General features: G+C 41.2%; 1 protein-coding gene across 3 annotated transcripts in view; it reads right to left on the bottom strand.

The window, feature by feature from the left end:
* znf644b (zinc finger protein 644b) overlaps window positions 1–4,842 on the bottom strand; it is a 30,687-nt gene extending 25,845 nt beyond the window's left edge. For 2 of the 3 annotated variants that reach the window (XM_084355297.1, XM_084355298.1), the window contains exon 1: window positions 4,630–4,840. The gene's annotated coding sequence lies outside the window, so the exon portion shown is untranslated. Of the gene's footprint in view, window positions 1–4,629 lie in introns of all 3 variants that reach the window. The other variant, XM_084355299.1, reaches the window with a different exon arrangement.
* Window positions 4,843–23,401: the final 18,559 nt, after the last annotated feature.

Below are 23,401 nucleotides of genomic sequence, written 5' to 3'. Positions count from 1 at the left end.
CCAGAACCTGCAGCTCCTCAAAAGGCCACTTGAGGCTGGCTCCAAAAAGTGAGTCAAACCCCGTAAGACGCCAGCAGAAATCAACATGTTTACAGCCGAATACAAAAAAACAGCTTCGGTCTCTAAAGCTAATTTCCCTGAAAACACAACCTCGCTGGCAGATGGGAACAAACTGTTATAAAACTCCAATAACATAAATCCTAGTTATTTTAGGGTTTGGGAGTGTAGTGCTGCATGAAAAGTGTTGTAAACAGCAGTCGGAGATAATGAGCACAATAAATCCATTGTGTTTAATCATGTTTTACGGCTGGACTCTTACAAGTACATAAATAATGCACGATTTTTCATCTGAAAACAAGTCATCAATTAGTTATTATGTTGATAAGCAATTCTCAAAACTTAGCAGACATCATAAAATATCAAGATGAAAAATCAATGCTTTTGTCTGCTTTATATCATTGTTTATTTAATATATTTGAATTTTGGACTGTTGTTCGGTCAAAACAAATAATTTGAAGACATCACCTTGGGTTCATTTTTAAGTACGTCTGAAAATACTTCTTGTAATACACTAGTTCACTCCTGGTGGTCATATTGCCACAGTACAGTATGTACTGTACATGTATGTCACAGCATCAGTATAATGTGTTACACAGGTAAGCATCACAAAGTTATTAGGGTACATCCAATAGTGTAGCCTGCTTATTCATTAACTTAAACCTCAATATGAACATTAGAAATGTTCAGCTGCCATGGAGTTGAATATGTAAACAGTGCAGGAGGAGCTGAAATGTTTTGTCAATTAATTAATTTCTCAATCAACAAAAAAGTAATCTGCAACAACACAAATCTCTCATTACAATTTATAACAGCAAATTGGCTTTTTGACAAAAAACAAGCGTTCACTGATGCACTGTTGGCCTCTGGGAAATTGTGCCAGACGTGTTTTTTTTTTTTTTTTTTTTCTTACAATTTAGCACCGTAATGAAAATATTCTGTTTCTGATTGCAGCTCTAATGGGAACTGGCATTTTATACTTTCATATCTTAAGAGTGAAAACTGCAAAAACTGAACGGCTCAATATGTTCGTCACCGACAGAAACAAACTGTTAGTTATTAATTTCATGCAGATGATTTAATGAGTCGTAGATTGATTCAGTTGATGTGAACCTGTGAAAACATGGCGCCCTTATTTCCTTCCCCTCTGATGTATTTTTCTGCAGACCTCAATGTTCTGGGTAGATCCACCTGATTACTAAAATATCTCTTCTCTGCAGCTGCTCCTCAGCTGAGTTGCTAATTCAGGCCAGTGTACTCCCATTTAAGTAGTCCCAGGTGTCTTCATTTATAGCTGTGTAAGCAGCCAGCCAGGCCAACAGAGAACACATAACTGTTTGCTATGCTGAGCATTCAGGGACTTCGGGCATCTTGGTTAAAATATTTGACCTTGTCAAGTGACATATAATCAATTTGTGGATAACACGCCTCAACCATCTGATTTATTTAGTCGAGCAGTTGACTCCTTTACTCTCTGTGGTATACTAATGCAGTAAAACCTACACTAGGCTGTTAAGCTGCCACTGACTTCTTCCATGAAAGCCATGAGCGCTCATCCTTAGACACCTGCAGGGAGTGATGGACTCACTTATGTAGGTCTACACTTTGATTTTTACAAAACCCCTATTTCTGAGCTGATAACAACTACAATGTAAATAAACTCCCCCAGATCCGTTTCTTCAACTGCAAAACCACTGAGCCAGCCACAGAAAAAACAATGATGCTTTCTTGCACCATCCAGGAAGTGTGTCCTCTAGCAACCTCTAGAAAAATCTCAAGAACAGTTCAATCAATCACTGCATTATCTGTGTTTTGTTGAGTGTCCATAATAGTTTCACAGGAAATAAGTAAAATCTGAAGAATGCTAAAGCAACCTTTGCAGTTCAGAACCGATGCTATGAGCCAACTTCACATACAATAAACATACAAAATAATACTCTTACTTTTTTCCAAAAATCAAGGTTGAACTAATTTCAAATGAAAAGCCATTTGTTTGAATGAATTCGATTGCTGCCGCCGGCCGTACGCATGGACTGTCCTTTGTTCGTGGACATCTTGATATTGATTTGGGGACATTGGCTAGACAACATGCCGTCAAATTATATTTACTGTTTGTCAATATTACTGACTTTGAATCACACTAGGATAACATGAGCTTTCTGGCTAATAGCTGTACTAGTTTATCTCCCATTGCTAAGTTGTTTCTAAGTTTTGTCCTATTTACTGGAGTAGTGAACAACATTTTTATTGCATAATCATCTTATGCGACTGCATTAACTGTTTCCAGTTATCAGTCAAACCCTCAGGTGTTGCCATGGAAACTGAGTTATTGCTTGTGAAAAACTTTGATCACAAATTAATGGTCTTCTTTATTCTTGTTCTTTGCCAAGTAACCATGGTGAGAGCTGGATAATGCCCTTCAAGGTGTCCAGAACAAAAAAACACCACAAAATGTTCAGTACTGCAATAATTACAAAAAAAGTCTTATAATGCCCCTGCACACTGACACAGGTGCTTTTAAATTAATCCGCTGATTAGACTTGTAGACTGTGCCTGAGATCAATCTCTTGCTTAGTCATTCATTATAGAAATCTAGTGGTTTACTCTGTAGTGAGCAGTAAATTGAGACTCTTGCTATTCAAAGTCATTTTTGGTCGTTACAGACCGGTATAGTGTTGCACCACTGTACTGCAATTTCCATAAAATCTATAAAACACTTTTCATTGTGGGTTTGTTGGAGGAAAGTAGAAAGAAAGTATTGCACATGCTGTGGACGCACGCTTCTACCCTCTGTTGTGGGAATGTTTGAGGTCACTTATGTAGTAGATAAATTCAACAGCATTAGGACACTAAAGTAAAATTTGTGAAAGGTAAATATTGGGGGTGCACGATATTGATTTTATTCAGCCGATATGAAAACCAATAGTTACCTGCCTCTCATGGCCGATGCCGACTAAATAACCGGTAATAGAAACCAACATTTTTATGCTTTTCCATGCACACCTGAGTGTAAGAAAGGCTCAGATGTATGTCCACTCTCAGTTTCAGCTTTGGGTTTTCCCTTCGTCGACTACACTTATAGTTAAAAAGGTGTAACCAACATGCAGACCAGAGAGCTGTCTAAGGGAGAAAAACAAGCAATTTTGAAGCCGAGAGAAGATGGAAAATCAATCAGAGCCAATGCACAAACATTGGCCATAGCCAAGAAAGAAACCGCTGGTGTACTCAGCAACAGATGTCGAACTGGTAGACGAAGGAAAACATCAGCGGTTGATGACGGAAACATTGTGAGAGCTGCAAAGAAAAACCCTGAAACAACCGTCAGTGACATCACCAACGACCTCCAGAGGGCAGGAGAGAAGGTATCACAATGCACCAACTGTAAAGGTGCATACCACCATACTACTGTGTGTAGATGCTGCACCTGTTAAGCCAATTTTAATGTAATTACTTAATACACTTTCTTATGTAGTAGATTAATCCCACAGCATTTGGACAATGAAATAAAATTTGTGAAGGTTAACATAAGGGATGCACGATATGGATTTTATTCAGCCGGTACGATAACCGATAATTACCTGCCTCTCATGGCCGATGCCGATAACATAACCGATAACAGAAACCAACATTTTTATGCTTTTTCATGCACACCTGAGTGCAAGAAAGGCTCAGACGTAGTGAGCAAAGACGGTTTACTTGATATTAAATAGCTATGTTAAGATTTTACAGTTTAACTTCCCACCAGTGACGACATGTTTGGCGTTACGAGCGCAACAACAGCGTGTTCGTTGTTCTTCTTCTCTGTGTTTATTGGCTGCTCACAAAACAACTGTAAAGGTGCGTACCGCCACCTAATGTGTGTAGATGCTGCACTTGCTAAGCCAACAAAAGCAATTTGGCTTTGTAGAGATTTATCGGCTATAATTTCTTTATCTGCCGATAACCGATCATGTATATCTTCCATTATTGGACCGATAATTTATCTGTCGGATATATATCATGCATCCTTGTAAATACAGTACAGTATTAGTATTTAGGGAGTGATTTCAGACACTTTGACGGGTTAATTAGAGTTCAACTTTGCTTTTGGCATTAAAATAACTTACAAACAAGTCTCCTCTCTCTAATAATCTCTGTTCCCAATGAGCCATTTAAAGTCAGACAGCGATATTAAACTTAATATATGAAGTTTACAGTGAAACAATGCTTTAAGATGATTAAATACACACACAGAGCAGTAAATGATCCATGTAAACACTGAACTTCAGCTGCCAGTCTCCCACTAACGGCTCGTCCATCACAACAAACTGAAACAGTTAAGCTAGTTTTCAAACAGCCACCTTTAGCCTCCACACTATGCGGCAGTTAGCTGGAGCTGCTGTGACCCACAAACACAACACAGCCTCAGCAAAGTGTCAGTGTTGGAGCAGCTGAACCACTTTAACAGGTAAAAAACACCAGCAGCTCCTCCAGTTAACAGCCACTGCGGTGTTTTAACACCCGACACGTCGCCGGCTAACGACGCAACGCACCTGGTCTCCGCCGTGTCGCCGTCGGGCTGTGAACACCTACCTGCTCCTCTCGACGACCACTCGCGTCCTCAAGTTTGTCATTGCACTTGACACCGTCGCTCGCCTTTTCTCCCTCCTCCTCCTCCTCCTCCTCCTCTTCTTCACACTGTCGCCATTTTGCTTTTAAATATCACGCAGGTTGCGCTCCGGTCCGGTCCGGAGGAGAGGGAGATGTACAGGGGAGCGAGCGTCACCCTGAAGTGCACACAGGAGCCCTGAGGTCCAGTGTACCGGTCCAAACACACACACACACACACACCTGGACCAGCTCACCTACAGAACTGCAGTGAAAAATGAGCCCAGCATTTTAAATTGGAGGGAAAATATCACAGCACAGCATTTATTTATTTTTTACATACTAGGTGCATGACTTAAAGTGTGTGTGACATTTCCCCCAATTAAGATTAAAGGACAAGTTCACCCCAAAAATTGAAGTTAAGTAGTTTTGTGGTCACCAACCTTATCAGTGGAAAGTTCGGTGAAGTTGCACAGCAAAAAGAAAAGTGATGCCCTGAATAACTGAAGCAGACGGGGACTTGTTTTAAACCGTAAGAAAAACAACTGGAAAAGAAACATAAAAAATGATGTAATCCAAGTCTCAAGAAGACCAAATGTATTTGAACAGATATTAGTTATTTACACCCACAATGTGCAGTTGAGCTTGTCGACCCAATGGACCTATAACTAGTGGACACGACCCTCCAGGCGGAGCCACGTTCATTCCTATGAAAGCTGCTCAGTGCTGCATGAAGCCCAAAAAACACTCGCCGGGGTTCCTCCATGTGCGCACGAGAGCCGGCTAACTTGAACGAGGATACAATAATTGAATCATGTGGCTCTTATAGACTTTCCTAATGTTATTGGACTGAATGGCTCAAAATATGACAGTGAAACAAGTCATTTCGTGGGCGTTGTGACTTACAGCACCTTCTTCCTTCTCCTTCTTTTTGGGCCGCAGTGCATCAGGTGACGTACCTGGTGCTCCTCCTGGGGGCTCGGTCTACCCACATCAGACAGGGTGCATGCAAATGCTTTTAGCTTTGCAGCTAGCCTACAGTGAAGATTTTGTCCTGTGAAAAGATCTAAATAAAGTCTTTTCAAATCAATTTGGGATCTCTGGGCTTCTTGGATTACGGCAAACGAGCCATCTTTGTTTTATTTTTAACGAGTCCCCATCTACTTCAATTGTTAAGGAGAGCGCTGCAACGCTGTTTTGCTGTAAAGCTCCAGAAATGTTCTATGAAACTTCACCTGACTTTCCGTCAGCATGGAGTGATTAGAGAGTGAATTTTTATCTTTGGGAGAACTAGTCCTTTAAATCCAAACCCTTTATTGACCAGAGACACACAGACATGGCCTCACGAATGGTCTGTTACTGTGATACGGTTCATCCAAAATAAAATTAAAGTACATTAATACATTTTATCTATTATTTATTGAGGCTGGCCTATATTACTGCAATCAGGGAAGAGTATCTACTGTTGCTCTGCTCTGTCCTCTGGGTTAATTTAACAAACCACAGCAGTGTCGTCACACTGTAACTGTAGCTACAAGCAGGACGGGACCGACAGGGTTAAATCTGTCTTCTGTGACCACGAACTGAATATGAAAATGGTTGTAATGACAGTTTCACTGGGGGAAAATACGCTCCTGTTGTATATTTAATGTTCAATTGCTCTTGTACGAGTAAAGCAGTGAGCTTTAACCCTCATTTAAATTGTAGAATAATGATGCAGAATGCATGCTGAGGATGCATTATTAATACTGTTGCATGGTTTTTTTCTCACCCAAGTTGCTGTATTTCCATGATTCGACAGGAAAAACCATCAGGCGTTTGAAATCTCATGAGTCAGGGGGAAGAGATGGTGTCATCAGCAATGTGTTTTACACCAGGTGTTATTTATTACACTGATCGTTCCTTTAAATGTTACGTGCTACTTAACATGATTCGCCATCATACTTTCCAGGAACACAAGCTTTTCAGCGTGGCTAACATCATTTCTGATCATAACAATGATGAACTAATATGTTTTAATTCACCTTCTCGCCCTTCTAAGACATCCAAATGACTGGATCATGTTTATGTGCATTTTTTCTTTCAAGTTTCTTTAGTTTCTTAGTCCAGAAAACATTTTTGGAGCTTCACAGGAAAACAGCGTTGCAGCACTCTTTCGAAAAACAGCATAAAATGGCTCCATAAAGCTCGTCCGGCGTAATCCAAGTCTCTGGAAGCCCTAAGATCACAAATTGATGTGAATAAATGTTGCGTACACCCTGTTTTAAGCAGAAAATGTCACTTTAGCTGCTCAGCTAGCTCGACAGCGTGTCAGGGGTTTAAGTTGTCTTTCAAATCAGTTTGGGATCACAGGGTATCTGGAGACTTGGGTTACGCCGCACGAGCTGTATAGAGTCATTATAAGGTTTATTTTTGTTTTTCAGTTGCTTTTTAACGTTTTAAAACAAATCCCCATCTACTTCAGTTGCTTAGAAGAATGCTGCAACACTTTTTAACTCCAGAAATGTTTTGCAGACACTTCACCCAACTCTCCATCGGCGTAGCTGTGAGTAGATAATGACTGAAGTTTCAGTTTTGGGGGGAACTTATCCTTTAATTCCACTTAAATGCTACTACAGACTCTCTTATTATTTATAAAAACCCACAACGATAAACCATAATGTACTTTTAAATGCATAATATGAGTCTGCTCTTGCTCAGCGCATCGAGGAAGTCACGGCCTGTGTGTGGTGATCGGAGTGGTAATTCTCATTTTCACATACACACATGAATCATTGATGTGATTAAGCAAACAACTAACAGATCTTTGAATGTACGTTTGCTCCAGTGACTGCTATTATCAACAAGAAGAAGAAGAAGTCTGCAGACAACTAAAATTCCCTCCAAATCTGCTGAATATTTATAGAGTGGGCGAAAATATGACTTATTTATTTTTGCTAAATTATTAAATGTGTGGAATGCAGATCATTAATCATTAATATTGATATATTGAGAAACTGTAAGACATAAATATTTGTGCATAAATATTTATCTACTCCATGCCAGTGCGTATTAACTCTAGGTTTAGCTCCTTATTCAGCGGAGATATGTTTCTTTCAAAGCTATTTCCAAGTCACTTACTGTATTTGTGCTTGCCTCACTGATCTCAGCTTATCACCGCACCCACCTAGATGGCAGAAAACACAAAGCAGTTCCGAGGGAGTTGCGTTGTCTTTTTTTTGTGTGTGTGTGTGTGTGAGATATAGGGATTGACACAAGCCCTCTGTTTTCAGAGCATGAAGTAATTCTTTTAATGGCCTGCCAGCTGTGCACTCCAAAGTTTGATTTTGCTCTGCAGAATGAGAGCAAAAAAAATCCCGAACAATTTATTATGCTGTTTGTGCCTCGCTTCACTAGTTATCGTCTGCAATTTATTTCCTACCTTGGGGTACTGCAAGCCATTTTTCTCCATTTTTCAGTGGCTCACTTTTTTTTATTATTTTTTTTTTTTTTTTGTCTTGATCCTGCACGCTGCTGACTAAACTCCTGCCTCCAGCCATGGTGTTGGAACATCACAGAAAACTACATCATTATACTGAAGCTAGTTAACAAAGAGAGGCAGAGAAACCAGTTTAAATCACGGGGCACAATGCTGTGTGAGGAATTACTGACTTCACTGACTCAGATGCAGCCATTCGCAGCCCCGTCTCTCTCTGCAGCTGCACAGGTGAGACGGCTCGCTAATGAAGGCTGTTTCAAAAACCTCATTTTCAATTCAAGGTCAGCACCTGACCACTCTGCGCTATTTGAAATTCATTTTTTTCTATAATAAATTAAGCTTTGGTCCAAACGTGAGTCCCATGTCTGCATCAGCTGCCAGTGATGACCTTTTTCTTTCCAGACACTTATTAATACATTACTGACACCTGTGCATTTCCTACCGTGGCGTGTCATAATGTCTTTCTTGAATAAAAACACGATTTATCTTTGATTTAAAAGATTACGTTAATGTTAATTTCTAAAGCAGGTGATCCCAAAGCAAAGACTTCAGAGTCAGCAGAGGAGCTTTGCCCAGTGCTGCACTAAAGCACGAGATGCAGCTACTGAAGCTGACACACATCATTTAATGAGTGAAATCTTCAAATTCATATTAAAACTGGAGACCGAGCAGCAAAGAGGAAATAATCAGTGTGAAAATATAAGCAGCATCCATCACTGGATGTATTTAATAAATCACAGCAGAGAGAAGAGTGTTCGGATAAACGCAGCGAGTTAAAGTCCTGGGTTTGAATTATTAAGTAGAAAGTCTTATCAGACAAATTTAATCACAGTATCAAAAGTTAAATATTTATTTTTCGGCAGAACGGCCTCTGATAATGTTGTGTAAATATATATCACATTGTTTAATGATTACTAATGCGTGATGTGAGTGAGGGCGACTGTGTGCAGTCGTGTAGTTTAATCTTTAAAATGCATCGTGTCTTAAAAAGCGGTCACAGGTTGTCCAAGTAAAATCTGCAAAGTAAATGCAGTGTTGTAGAAAGTACCCAGGGGACATACTTACATACTACATAGAAAAATATATTACTTTATTACTTCACCCATGCAAATAGTACTTGAGTAAAAGTCCTAAAGCATCTGATATTAAATGTAATGTATCTGATATTATTGATCTGAAATGTCTGTTCAAGATCCAGAAATATTCTGGTACGCGCACGATGAGAGAATCAAATGATTACATTATTTTAATGCTTGTAAGTTGACTACCTGCTTTTCTTATGGTTGAAAAAAAAAAAGTCAAGATGGTTTATTTTTTTATCACTATTTGTAGTTATGTTCCTTTTCTGGTCTGTTTGTTTGTCATTTATGTAATAATGGTGTCCTGTAAGCCCATTTAAGCTGCGCACATGACACAATAACAAAAATCAATCATTTTCTAGCAATACTTATACCTATATTACAAGTAAAATTGTATGTACATGTATGTATATACTGCATTTGAGAGGTCGACCAGCCTTGCTAGTTATCAGATTGCATTTGCATTTAAAGCATTTATCTGATTATAGGAATCAGTGTTGTGAGAAAATGAATATGTGCTTCTGTAGCTCATGCAATCTGCACAGTAACCAGTAACTGAAGTCATCAAATAAATGCAGAGGAGTAAAGAAAAGTTACATTTTTGCCTCCAAAATGTGTTTTAGTGGAAGTATAAGGTAGCAGAAAAAGAAAATACTCAAGCAAAGTACAAGCACTTCAAAATTGTACTTAAGTACAGTAATTGAGTAAATGTACTTGCTACATTTCACCACTGAGTAACTGTTACTGTCAAATAAATATGGTGAAGTCAAAATTACAATATTATGTGTTGAAAGCTTTTGGATATCAATATATCAGCATGTGGCTTAATACATCAAACTCCACACATTTGTAACACACAATGAGTCTCCAATCTCAAAACTGAATAATTAAGATGGCATTTTTCTGAGACGTGACAAATCTCCTCGAGAGCCGCAGTACACAGGTTGAATTATACTCATTATGATCATCGTGAAATCAGTGGCTCGCCCCTTTAACTCACGACTAGACTTGCACAAATATACCCCACATGGCTGCGTCCAATTAAGATAATGATAATAGACTAATATTTAAAACACTCCTTGATCCCTGCAGTAGTACAGAATAACCACAAGGTGGCAGAGGGAGGCCTGCTGTGTCCATCCCCACTATTCCTTTTGAAATGAGTCTTATTAACTACCATTAAATCACTGCTCACAAATTGTATTTTGATATGCAAAACGATTTTTAAACGCATATTATATGCTGTTTTAATCCTTAATATCAGTAAATATGGCATATTAGAGCTTTTAATATTCTTAAGAGATTATCAGGCACTCGTTGCCTGTGTGCTTATGCAGGGTTTCAGCATTATCAAATATTAATTCTTCTAAACTTGCTCTTTTAAGCGGACTTCTTTGATGTTGATGTAATTTTTTTTTTTTTTTCATCGGCTAAGCAGATCTGCGGTATCTTTTTAGAAAAGCAGCGGAGACCATAATTCATTGATGAGCCACGGCGGAGCGCAGATAACTCACCAACCCCTTAATGCTTATGCAAGATCTTAAACAGTTCTGGATGTAGCAGCGGTGGTATGGTGCCGCAGACTGATTGAAAAGGGCTAAGTAGGGGGCGAGGAAAAACTAAGCTGTGTGAACTCTCTAAGTTCATTTAAAATGCTTCAAGAAATCAGCAAAGTCATTTAAAAAAAAAAAAAAAAAAGTTGTGTAGACATTAGGACAGATTAGAAGACATCACGGCTCCACAGACGAAAAAGCTTTGGCGGGCCTCGTTTCCAAATCTGGTAACAGTGGAAGGTCAAAGTCATTAAAAAAACACACATTTTTTTGTCATCACTGTGAAATAAACAAGCAGCACCACTTTGATTCCAGTCATGTCTATTTGGCACAGAAAAAAAAAACAACTCAGGAAGAATATTACAGAGGCAATTATAGCAAAACAGAAAGTTTAAGGTTATCATTATTAAATTATTCATTTTTGACAATGTTGGCCCTTGGAGTTTGGGAATTGATCTCTCTGTAAACACGTTAGAGCAAGCGAGATTGACACAAATTGCGAAGACGAAGCCATCTTTTTGAGCTGCTCCGCTTTCTCCTTTCATGTCTGCCTCACTGTGGGGGCTTGAACATCTCGCTAATGAAAAAATGGGAAGACCTTGGGCGAGTAACACAGGCTGATTAGTTTTGTACACTGGAGACGAGCTGGACGCTTTGGAGTCTGAGATGATATTTGTTTTTCTCTTCACAACATATCTGAGGAAGAGAAATAAAGAGAATGCTTAAAGTTTCACCGATGTGTTTGTTCTCTTCAAAGCCGAGAGAGAAATCTGCAGAGCCCGTGTCAGATGTTTGTGTGTGTGCATGCTCATTATTTCAATAAGCCCCATTTTGCCTCTCGTGATTGCTATATAAAGAGAATAGTGGATGACCCTGGCTCTGTTGTTAAGTTAATGCTTTTGTGCAAAAAAAAAATAAATAAATAACAGATGCTGGTGTGGGTATCAGTGAGGTCACTGCGGGACCCCTCCCCGTCCGCCTCGTTATCACGGACCACTGCCTCAAATGGACTCGCTTCTTGTCTTCTTGAGTCAGTAATCACACAAGACAAACAAAGGCCTGTTTCTCTAAAGTTTTCCACTAATGGGATAATTGATTGACAGACTTTGAGCTTTTCGTGCAGCTGGATTACTTTTCTCTTGCACTTGCACGCTGCAACACTCTCAATTTAATTGAGAAACAATGGGGTGTGTAAGGGGGCCACACTGCCATAGGGGAAATCAAGCGATGGGACTCTTTTAATGATTCCCCCCCTGCCTGAAAGTTAGATCCACAGTGAACCAGAGTCTCTCTGCACTCTGATCTCACAAATGACAGTACACTGCGAGTTCTTCATAGTCATCTTTTATTTTCTTGTGAAATCACATCCCAGTTGGATATGTATGTTGGCATCCAGCCGGCAGCTTCATGTCAATTTCAAGCATCACAGATTAATTCTTTTTGTTTCTCAGACGGTGGCTGGTGCAGGACTTTTCACTTGTTTTTTTTGTTTTTTTTCAGCAGGAGCGTGGCAGCATACGATGTACTTTTCAGTTATTCCCCAACACTTTGGCACAAGAAAGCGCGCGCAACGAGCCAAGCAGCTTCCTGTACATCAGCTGCTGTGATAAATGTGCCACGGTTGCTCTGGACTGTACTGTACCGCTCTGGAATGCAGACTTTGGCTCGGGGGTCGCGAGTCTACGCTCCTCCACACACTCATCCTCTCTCGCTGCAGAAGTGTCTGTCTGCGCTGGAGGGGTTCAATCAAGTTCAGATGCATCTCAGAAAAGTATACTGCACCATTTCTTTTTTTTGCATTTCAGTCGACAGGGGTTTAGTACGCTGTGTGCACAAGTTCAAAGAATATAAACACTTTGAAGGAAGAACTGCCTCATTTGCCGTTTTTTTCTGAGTAAATCCTGGAAGATTATATTTGACCAGCCATTTTTTATGTTTAAGTTTTAGGTTTTAGGTTGTTTTGGCTACAGGTTCTTTTCTTACACATCTGTGATGCACACAGCAGCTGGTGTGGTAAAGGAGTGAAAGAAAGGTAGGTGTGTGAGGAAGATCTTAGAAAAACAAGTCAAGCCAAATATAATGACATTACATAATGATATAATGATATTATGAAATCTGAGTTGAAGCCGCTTCTGTCCTTGGGTAAATGGTTTTCCAAGCTGCAGCAACACAAAGTTCGAGGTTCGAGGTTCGTTTAATGTTTTATTCCACCACACAGGGATGAAAAACGAAACGCAAGTTGTAGTCCGTTTATGCAACACGAGAAAATCTTGTTTTTATGGTGGAGTGTCTCACAGCCTGAGGGAAGAAGCTGGTGGTACAGCAGTGGATACTTCTGTATCTCTTGCCAGATGGCAGCAGGATGAACAGACATCTGTGCAGACATCTCACTTCACCGATGTCGCTGATGCTCTGTAGATGGTACCAGTAAGGTTCTGGGGCCTTTAATCGTTCGAGCCTTCCTGTGCTGGGCCGTGCACGAACCATGCCAGTTTGTAATGTTTGTAGTCAGGATGCTTTCTATTGCTCCTCTGTTGTTGACGAGATGAGAATTTGTTTCCTTTGGAAGTAGAGCCTTTATATAACTTTATATAATCATTCTAGCTGTATCTGCAGACACTTTCATTTCCTCCTGCCCCTTTTCTCGGGTATTATCAAAATGATTATTTTCTCTTTTTTTATTTCATTGGTGCAAAAACAAGAGTTACAAGAGTTATTTTTCAGATACGACAATGACAGAAACAATAATATGCACCGGGTGTAGGTGTCGTACCTTATTACATCGACTAAAATAACTGTAATTAAGTCATGTTGGGGGAACTGAGTAGAATAGCGCAGGTGTTGGGAGTAATTTAGACTCTACAAGGATGTAAGCAGTGTACTTTTTACTAAAATGTCCTCCATTTATCCTGATTTCTGTTGGTTTGATAATTATGAAAAGCTTAAGCTGTGCTTCAGGAAATGAGCCTTTGTTGTAGCTTCATCATGTTTGCGAGGCTTCTTTGGGAGCAAAGACAGAATATCTTCTTTAAGACCGAGCTGCAAAATAATCTGTAATTTTGAAATGTAATGATTGGCCGCTGCAAACCCATGATGGTCTGCTACTTTGTGTCAATGACATGAAAATAAAAGAAAAACAAAACAGTCAATCATATACGTTCTTGTCCTAAAACAACTAATAATTCAAGAGATGCTGATGCTCTCTCTTACTGTGTATGGCTCACCACTAAAATGTGCAGCTGAGGCTTTTTCTATCATCCTGCTGTGGACTCTAATGTCATTGTATCTCCACTAGAGGGTGCTGCAGATGAGCAAATCCATCTCAGCCGCTTCTCCTCGCTGCCCTGACATTTAATGGTTACCTGAGCAATAAGATAAATAAGCAGAGGAGCCTGGAGCAAATCGCGGCACCATGTCATTTTTGCCTTTAATGATGCTGCATTAACAATGTATAACACTCTCTTATGCACACTTGCATCAGTGGATATGGTGTGCAAGTCTGCTGCTTCAGCATATGCGTGCATGGACACATGTATGCTTTATGGCACACTGCAGATGCATCTGGTAAGCATGTGTGTGTGCAGCTACAGAGAACTGGGTCGGTGCCAGTGTGTGTGCTGCACACCTGCATTTTGTATTGATGACACTGTTGTATAATGTGGTGCTGTGCGTGTGTGTGTGTGTTGGTGTTATCTCATCTCACAGTTTGTCCCGACGGAGCTGAAAATGAGCTCATTGTTACACTTTCACCTCCTGACAATCTCTCTTTATCTGCTGGACACACTGACACATGTATACACACTTGGAGCGCTGGTCTCAGCTTACTCTGACAAAGTCTCTACGACAAAGTCTGACTTACACTCCACTCATCACCTTTTATTAGGAGTGGATTTGGACCGGACAGCTTGGCTGCCCTTCCCTTCCATCCGTTTCTGAGTTTCACTCTTTGTCTGCAGCCTCTGTCCCTCCTCATCCCAGATATTATGCAGGGGTGAGCTCAGCCTAATATTGCGCAACCTTCTCTCTCTCCTGGTTCTCATCCAACACAAACCTTTTTTCTGCCTCGACAGTGTGTTACCACGGCCCCTCGGCAGTGCCAATGAACACACTCAGGCAGCAGCAGAAACTACACTTTGTGCCATCTGTAATCCCGGGGAGGTTTCTCTAAGCAAACAAGAGCAAGTGATGGCTCCAGTGCCCCCTTACAATGAACAGATTTAAATTATCAATAAACAGGAATTATATTTGTTTGCGTTGGAACCCGAGCCGTGCTCCTCCCCGACCTTTCATTAAGCTGTTGAATAGTGATCATCAGCTCTGGTCTTATTAAGAGTTATTAGATCATTGGAAGTGTTGAATGATGCCACTCCTCTTTTTTGGAGGTGTACCAAGCACAACTGGCTGATGGAAACCCTGGTAGTGAGCCAGGACTCAGTGGAGGGACTCCATCTCCCAGCTGGCCTCAGGAGCAGCGTGAGGAAGGTGCACGAAAGAAACTGTAGATGTGTTTTTTTTTTGCCTCTGTAACCACCACCTGGGCACGGATAGGCAACAAATTAAAATAAAAACCAGAAGTCTGCAGAGCAACTTCGATGCTCCGTGACGTCTTGTGCTTATGCAACACTTGTAGCCTTGAGGTGATCGACTTTTTGTGGGGGGGGTATCCCAGTTATGTGTTGCAGATGTAAACATCTCGTGGACACACCAGTGGAAACCACGATAGGCTACAGTGGCATGTAAACAGCAAATCTAATTTTCTGAGTGTTCTTTGTTAGTATGAAACATTTTCTCAACACACGACTGCACACCAATTATCAGAAAATGTATACAGGAAACTGAATGACTGGGTTTTCCAGGTTCAACTGTTGACATCACATCAAAAATGAAATCAAAACCAGGAAGATACAAGTGTGCTTGTACACACTCACATTTTCCAAGACTCTGGAATGCTACTGGAGCAGCATTTGGTGTTTGTGATGACGGCGGTGCAGAGAAATGTCAAAAATGTTGCTTCAGAATCTCCGTACACCTGTCGAGCTGTCCAGTCGACAACTGTGCATATCGAGAAATCAAGTTCATTCAGGCCTATTTGACATTCAACACCGTCAGTGCACAACGAAATGAAAGTTGCAGCCTCCTCATGCTAGGCTACACATGCATAAGAACAGGCCTAGCAATTTTTGAGAAGATCAGTTCCTTTATTGAAGACCGAGGTAGACCAAAAATTGACTCGTGGCAGTTTTCAGCTATTGCTAGCCAGCTAACAGCCCAGCAGCCTGGATATAATGTTAGCAGTAAACGTCTCTGCAAACCTCAGATACCTCCAGGGTTGGCTTAAGGCTTATGAGCTGACTTTCACATCGAGAGGTGGAGGGGATGATGGTGTCTTTCTTCCAAGACACAAGGCCTCCAAACAGCCGACCACAGTTTGACTGTACGGACATTTCCAGCTGTTTTTGTGGCGACCAAAGCAGGCAGGCTATTTCAAGCCAAACCATGATTTTTCCTCTCAACCTAAACAAGTGTTTTTTGTGTCTAAACCTATGCAAACCACAAGCACAGTGCAGTGAGGAGAGAGGAATTTAAAATTCAGCCTAAACAAAGTAGCAACCTAAAAACACATTAGGTTTTAACTTATCTGTACTTTTGCAGAAACAACCTTAGCAACATTTATGCAGGCGATAGGGGTGCAGCTAAATAAGCCAGCTAACGATAGCACCATGAGTTAACTCACTGTTTTGCAGTGTAGAGATATTTTATTCCATAATAAAAGTGTTTGGTTGTTCAGCTTTCAGTTTTCAAAATTATATTTAACTTTTAACGTTACAAGAGTTACAAGCTTTTAGGATGAAGACTAAACTATGAGTTTCGCCAAAATAAAGATAAATGGGTTGTTACTCACTAAATCCAAACAGCAGGACAGAGCTGCTAATGTTAGCTTAGCTATGATAGCATCCAGGACCAGCCTTCTACAGTGGACACATACTACACAGTATTTGGCCTCGGAGGAAGGCTAAGACTTGTTTTCCAGGCTACCATTGGTAGCTTCATAGGCTCGTTAGCACAAACACACATTGTTCAGACCTAATTCAGTTCTAACACTTTTGCTCGATTGTGGTTTTGGTTTTTGGAAAGGCACATTGGAAGTTGGAAAGATGTTATTTCCTCTAATTTGTCCCCCTCGTTTTTTGGATGATTCAGTGGATGACGGCTGATCACTAGACATCCGCAAGGACCCTTTGGCCCAAACACAATACACGCAGCGTCTGCAGCGTTCATGTGCGGATGAATTATTCCTCTCCGTCCCGTCTCGGGGCAGGAGTTTCCCCCTGGGAGTCCCTTCTTCCCCACATCTGGATCCCTGAGCTTTTTTTTTTTTTTTTTTCCTGTCCTTGCATCAGGGTTATTAGCATTAATCTGCAATGCACATCTGTGAGTCTCTTTTTATTTCTCCTCTTTTTTTCCTCTATGATTTGGTGTCTGCTCACTGGGCTTACACAGGGCAGCCAAGTCTCTCCAGGTCCCAGATGTTTCGCTGCTCTGCGAGGAAGAGCAGGTGGCTGCCGGACAACAGGTGATCGCGGCTTCCAGGAGAGGAGCCGTCTGGGAAAACGCCAGAAATTGTTTCAGAGCCATGAAAGACGGCCACATTCACAAGAATGAAAACATATACCCAGAAATACTTTTGCAGTGATTTTCTTTGGATATCATTTTATCCCAACATTTCATCTTCTCCCAGTAAGGTGAGTTATAAAAGAGTACACCTTTGTTTAGTTCTCTGCAGCTCATGGAGCTCATTAAAATGATTTGTTACTGTCTCAAGCCATTTCCTGTTTACTGGGCTGAATGTGAGGATACATGTGACAGTAGTCTGTCTGTGAAACCGAAGACAGCTGATGTAATTTCCTTTACTTAACACCCTTTAAGTCACATGAGCTAAAACCTGGAAACATCTGGCTCAGATAAGATGGCCTCCACATGCACATTCGAATCGCCGCACACAAAGAAACGCAACAACAACGGCACAATTTACTGCGTGACAGGATTAATTCCCTGCATGGATCGTCACAGAGTCAACATTTTGAACAGCTATAAAAACTTAAAGAGTTTGATAAGGCGGCCCCGTTGCTCGCTCCGTGCAAAGATTGTGTCTAAAATGTGAACCAGGCCGAGGAAAATGCGTGTGGGGGAGACTGCCAACAGCCTAATTGTCAGTTGTGGCTTATCTAATGGTCTAAATATGCTTTATAAGAGCAGGGGGAGCGTTGTGTGTGGACGCCGCAGTTTTGATCACAACACAGCCCTGCGTCTTAATGATTAACCACGTGATTACGTTTACCCCTGGGAACGGAGATTTGGTGCGGCCCAGGCTACCACACGAGCTGCACGCTGGCGTCATTAACCGTGCAGTTTATAGCAAAGAGGGGTCCCTATCCGCTTTGAGGCCGCCATAAGCGCGCGGTCTGCGTTTTAACACAACACACTACATTTCCTTGGCACCACAGTGTGTCACATGCTGCAATCAGGCTACAATCTGTGATGCAGACTTGCGCTAAACTGGCATAATGTGACGCTAAGTCCTGTAAATAGTCGTGAATATATTTTATCAGTATCAAAGTCCCACTGAAATATATCAACTAAAGCCTATTTATTTCAGAATCTGACCTCCCCTCTGCAGATAATATCTTTGCACTATTTTCTTTTCTTAGCTGAGTACCTAGCAGGCATGCAAATAACACAGAGGAGCTGGCACAAACAGGATTGTTATCCCCAAAAATCACTATTCATCTCAGCAGATTTAAGTCCTTGGGGTGAATTATAAGAGGTGGGCACTCTGCAGTTTTTCTGCACAGATTACTCTAATTATGTACAGTATGCACATCAAAAAGCTTTCTTCCTATACGGGGATTGTGTAAAGAAAGAAAGTTAAAGGGGGATACTTACTTTTAAGGGCTAACAACAAAGCGTCAGATCATTCAAAGTTCATAGTTCACGTGGATTAGAAGGAATATGGAGGATAGTCGCTGAATGTTTGATAGTGTCCATGAAAGAGACTTTGCATCTGTGAGTAACTGACCACTGAAGTCTGTGGATCAACAGCAGAGCCAGAGATGAAGAGCAGAACTGATGCGTCCTGCAGGGCACCGACGGAGCTCTTGAAGGACTACAGAGACCCCGACGGGATCGCAGAGAACCTGTCAAATCAAAGTGGACTGCCCATGTCCCCGATGACATGGACAACAGAGCTCACAGTTCCCCATTTGCAGCTCTGCGAGTTGCCTCAAAGGGCTGCTTTGAATTCTCGAGTACACATCGTACATACTGTACATGAATCTGGAGGCCGGCATTATCAGGAGAGGTCACACAGAGGGCCAGACTCGTGTTTTACTTTATATTCTGGTAAATCCTAAAGTTTTTCAGTTTTTTTTTACAGAAATCAAAGACAATTGGGGAAAACCTCCAAAATTAAAGGATTCTTTCAATGATTTTTTTCCTAATTTGTGTCGTATTTGTAAACACGACATCTTTACCATCTTACAAGTTCTTCATCATGCACTTTGTTTTGTTTTTCTTGTGTTTTATTTATGTTCTTGCGTGTAAAAGAAACATCAGTAATACCGCCTTTTATTCTGTGACTTTGTGACATCACACTACATCACCATGTCACACATTTGCATAATTTATGTGTAACAGCTAGTTTGGCACGTAAGCGTAGCTGCTCTGTTGTTGTTAGCAGTGCTGGGTCAGGCATCTGTCAGCTGACCAATCAGAGCAGACTGATTTTGGAAGGCGGGTTCTTAAAGAGACAGGAGCTAAAACAGCGTTTCAAACAGAGGGGGATGGACATCCTAGTGAGCGCTTACAGCTTTTCTTCCACATTGATAATGGAGGTAATCATTCAATAACAGCCACTTTAAACACAATCATATCCTTCATCAATCACTTGTACAAATAGCACTTAAGGCTTTCATGTACAACATTTAGAGGTCAGATCCAAGATTTGCAAACTTCAGCTCGTACAGATGCAGGAGCTGCAGTGCCAACAAAAACAGGAAGAAGGGAACGTATCACTTCAGTGCTCGCCTCCCTATGCCGGCTGCCTGAGTGTCTATCACGCGGCACTTCAGCTTAGCTACGCTCATCAGGCTCTGGACTATTAACAGTTTCAAGGATTTGAAAACTTGCTGGAGGAGCCTGCAGGTTTAATCTCTCAGATTAAAGGGTAACTCCTCAATTTTACACATCAAAGTGTTTACAGGTCTCGGTGAGCACTACTGCATGTGTGATAATACAGTAGTAGTATAAAACCTTTTGTGGCTTCAGAGAAAGCTGCATGTAATCTCACAAATTACCTCCAGTGATGTCACTCAGTGGCTAAGGTGCATTGTGGGTAATGTAGGCATAAGGTTTTGAAAAAGCAATACTCCGGACAAGCATTGGACGCCGATACAGCAGAAACACAGAGCAGCTTTTTTTATTTCATGCATTCTTCTTCCTTTTCGAAACTGGCCAACTACATTACCCACAATGCAACTTTAGGCAATTTATCAGATTACATGCAACTTCCCCCAGAGCCACAAAGGTTGTTTTTTTTAACTTTACCCTTTAAGTTACCCTTTACCAACCTCATCTTTTACCTGATTAATGGCTTCTGCTGCTGACTCTGTGTCCTTTTATTGTTTGCCGTGGCTCTTGGTCCTTTCATGTTTCATCATTTTAAACATCTTTATCCTACTTTTTAACTTTAAAGGCCCCTATCGAATGCTCAGTCTGCTCTGATTGGTCAACTCACACATGACTGAGCAAGCACTGCTCACTGCTCATAGACATAAATTATGGAAATGTGTGACATGGTGACGTTAGTGTGATGCCACAAAGTCGTGGATATAAAGTCCGGACTACTGACGAGGCATTTCAGGAGCAGTGTTTTCTGTAGGAGAGAGGAGCTCCCGTCTTTGGGCCAGGTGGCAATAGAATAAATGCTGTTGCAACCCCAGCAGAGGAACATTTGAAAAAAAACTAGATGTGCTGCTGCTGGTTTGCTTCCAATGTCATGCACTGTAAAGGATAAACCATGAATCATTCTGGAAAAAAAAAACTCCCAAGTCAGCAGGAGTTAAAATCCTTCATGTCAACGTTCGTGGTTACTATACAAAGGAACAGCTGGAGAAGATGCTGACAGAGTCAAGAGAGCTAACCTTGATGGGTGCGGTGCCGACAATAGCAGCGGGGCAAAAAATGGAACTTGAGAGAGCCAGTCAGTCAGCACTCAGACAGCAGGAACAGAGAGGATATCACAAACGAAGGGAGGTTTACAGCCAGAAATATGGCAGCCTTCATACAGTCAGGCTACTCTGTCAAGGCTGTGGAGTAACTACATTGTTAGGAGGAAGGGCAGAGGTGTGTCAAGGCTGTTTCTTTGACAATAACAAGTATGATTCGTTAAGGCTGCAACCAGTCACGTGCGACTGTGTGCCTAAAAGGGAACTCTCTGCTGGTAGCATTCGATCAAGATAGCATGCATTTGATTTCGTCTTTTGGGGGTGTTAATTGCTTGTGAGCGTGTACCAAGAGAGAAAATCACAACAGGATACAGTCACTTACATGAGGCATATGAAAATCTAAGGCTAACGCATACTGAGCTGGCAGCGGAGGTGGAACATTTTAAGAAGTTAGAGTTTTTCCCACGGGATTGGGATGTTGAGGGTTTGTGACACGGGGAACTTTATAAGAGAGTTCATGGATTTGAGCGAGCAGTAAAGCTGATGTTTGAGCGGCTCGTACTGAAAGAAAAAGTGCCAACTCGAGTCTGAAATATGGAAATGTTTCTTACGGCCGGAGTGTTATAGTAAAGCTTGGGTGGGCAAGCTGTGCTATGTAATCCACCCTGTCTGAATAATTGTGTTACATGAGCACGCTTCAGTTTTTTAACTGCTTAGCTGACAAATTAGTCGAAGGTTGGGGGTGCAAAGAGCATATTGGAGCTTTAATTTTCATGACACTAATGACATAACTAAATTTAAACACTTAATTTTCAAACATTAGATCATCTGACTCATGTGTTTACTTTTTTGGGTCTAACTTTGGCTTCTGTGTTGAGTTTTGCTCTGAGTCACAGCGCAGTCGATCTTTAAATCACATGCTAGATATTATTCTGGGTAACACTGCAGTTAAAGTGCTTCATCTCTAACAAATGTTTGAGTTTTATCTCTTTACTGTATTTGTCTTTAAAATGACCCATTCCTTGATGAGCCGAGCCAGAGCCGAAACAAGCAGTTCACTTCTACAGCATGAAACTGTCACTATCACTGCGTAACACCTTAAAAAAACACAATCAAGTGTATACAAATGGTGCATAGTGAAGAGTAACAATACACACTTTTATTTTATTCTGCACCTTTCTACAAGCTTTGTGCATTTATTATTTTTAATAAATGATTTGTCTACATAGAAATGTTATCAATCTGACCAATAAAAGCCCCCCTCCAAAAAAGCCATGTCAGCTCTGATTGGTCAGCGCTCACAGGCCTGAGAAGACCCCGCCCACCCTGTTTCCTCATGAGTCCTGCTGGTGTTTTTGCGACCACAGCTGGAGCACGGCTCGGGCTGCTGATGGCTCGATTGAAGGCACAGTTTCCAAATACGTGCTGTGTGAATTTCTCCATGGAGAGTATTTATAAAGCACCTAACCCTGAATAAAAACCCCAAAACACATGAAAGTCTCACTTTCTACAATATAGGACCTTTAATTTATTATAAAAGTAGTTTCATTAATGGGAGACAGCAACATAGAAAGACTGGGCTATAACCAACACACAGACGACACACATTTTCTTTTTCTAAAGCAAAACTCAGAATAAACAGTGAGAAAAATGTAGTTAAATTATTTACACAAAAAAACACAGACTGTGATATGTAAAAGCATTCCTCTCCTGTCACAATGATACTTCACAGCAGCAATTTTGATAAGGCCAACCTTCCAGGGCCACTCGCACAAGACCTCCATAATAAGAGCGTGTGGGTGGGTCCAGCTGGGTAACGCATTAGCCGATCAGCCCAAACACCGTCTGTGTGTCTAGTAGCTGTCACTACTCCCCAGCAAGGTCACAAAGGCTCTGCTCTGCATCGTATCCACGTCTGATTTATTCCTGCGCTGAGGTGTTAGCATGCCAATAAATCCCCCCATTATTGGAAAATGCTTAACAAATGAAACACATGTGTACCCTTAATAAACCGAACAGCTGATGGAGCCTAATGGTGAGTAACATCTGCTGGTACGAGGAGGTCTCACAGGTGCTGGAGAGCGCGTGGCGCTTTCATGGATGTCAACTTTAATCCTGTGTATGTGACGTATGGATCATGAGGGATTTATGGCATTGAGATGTGCTGTTGGATCTGAATGCACAAATGTACGGTCACCACAGGGGTTAATGCTTCACTCTCCTCTGTTCTAAAGAGTGAAGTTTTGAACAGCTGGGCTCCAGCAGAGGACAGAAACCCTTGCAAAAATGTGAAACTTCAAGACGGTGACACTTCCATAAACAGAGGTCCCTGTGAATAATTTGTTTTGGGTCCTAACCCCGAGTGTTTTTACTATGCTTACCATATAGGGTGTAGAGTCTCTGCAGGGCAGCGGAGCATGGCTT

The sequence above is a fragment of the Pagrus pagrus genome, assembly GCF_965226575.1.
Source record: "Pagrus pagrus genome assembly, chromosome: 6".
Classification (NCBI taxonomy): Eukaryota; Metazoa; Chordata; class Actinopteri; order Spariformes; family Sparidae; genus Pagrus; species Pagrus pagrus.
This window is presented reverse-complemented; position numbering and strand designations above follow the sequence as displayed.